The sequence below is a fragment of the Polistes canadensis genome, unplaced genomic scaffold (genome assembly GCF_001313835.1).
Source record: "Polistes canadensis isolate GaletaPanama2010 unplaced genomic scaffold, ASM131383v1 scaffold_423, whole genome shotgun sequence".
Taxonomy (NCBI): domain Eukaryota; kingdom Metazoa; phylum Arthropoda; class Insecta; order Hymenoptera; family Vespidae; genus Polistes; species Polistes canadensis.
The window spans coordinates 30,292-31,785 of record NW_014569970.1 but is presented as its reverse complement, the minus strand read 5'-3'; positions in this window follow the sequence as shown (position 1 = coordinate 31,785).

The window sequence follows — 1,494 nt, the reverse complement described above, 5'->3', positions numbered from 1 at the left end:
TATTTACCAAAACTTTTCAAAGAAATAACAAAGTATTACAATTTATAGAATTGCAATCTTTGATCTATAGGACATCAAAGTGTTATGTTCTATGCCTAGAAAAAACTCTGTAAGAAGTCTTATCTCCAAATTCATCGGAAAGAGCTTTGCATTGATAACAATGCCAAGGAATTACTAGCAAGATTGATTTTCGGCTTTGACGTTAACATATATAATAAAAAAAAGTTGATAAAATGGATTAACAAATATGTCAAACTGTGGTTTTTTTTTACCGATCTATATTCCGATTGAAAGAAAGAATATTCTATAAAATAAAAAATTAGAGGATTGAAAATAAATATTTATTGTTCATCCCTGAAAGTGGTCATGTGTATTAAAAGATGTGAAAGCTTATGTATATATATATGACCAAAAAAAAGGATTGTATAATATTTTTCTTTAATTGTTTTGCTGCACGTTACTTGCACCGAGGATACATTTATGTTGCATGTTGTATTTTATTATATATATATATATACACACATGTATATATATTAAAATACATATGCATGAATATATATATATGTTCTACGTTTCTACGCAATTTTTTATCCTATGCATCAGCTTTCCAAGCGTAATTGGCTTCTTCTTCCACGTGTATTTCTCAAGCACATCCGAAAAGCTTCGAGGATTATACGCTCGTCGCGTTACATGAAATTTTTTACGTGTATTTCATTTTTATTTTTTCTTTCCTTCCTTTTTTTATCCTTCTTTCTTTCTTTCTATCTTTCTTTCATTTCGTAAGCGGGAAGAGTTGCTTCTCTTTTTCATTATTTTTTTTTAATTTTTTTTTTTTTTCTATTTTATTCCACGTGTTTCACGTCGTAGCAATAAATGAAGGAGTTTTGTATTCGAAAATACGAGAAATGTACGATAAAACGTATACTCTGACGCGTACATACATGATACAAAAAACTTCCACGTTTCACGATTAGTTCAAACTTTTCCCCAACGTGTTTTCCCAACATATATGTCAAATTATTTTCCTCGACTAAATCAATTTTCCTCGATTAATAATATAGCGGTAGAGAGAATTCATCATTTAATTACGAATATTCCAATTTTTTTTAAAATTCGATCGAATTCAATTTAAACACAAAACTTTTCAATCTCGTTGATACGCGCGTTTCGAAATGAAAATAAATATTAATACGCGATAAAATTATTACATTCAAATTTTACGATTCTACAATTCGCTAATATAAAGTATATAGAAAAATAATTTTAATAAAAAAAAGAAAACGAAAGAAGAGGAAAAAATAAATATAATTTTTGACCGAGCGTATAATTCTCTCGAGGGGGAGAAAAAAAGCAACAACGTAGATTTATTAGTTTTCTTGGTTGGTGGTGGGAGAAGAGGAGGGGAGGGAAAGTTACCAGACGTGAAAAAAAATGGACGTAACATAGGGAAAAAAAATGAGAGACATCTACTCTACACACACACACACACACACA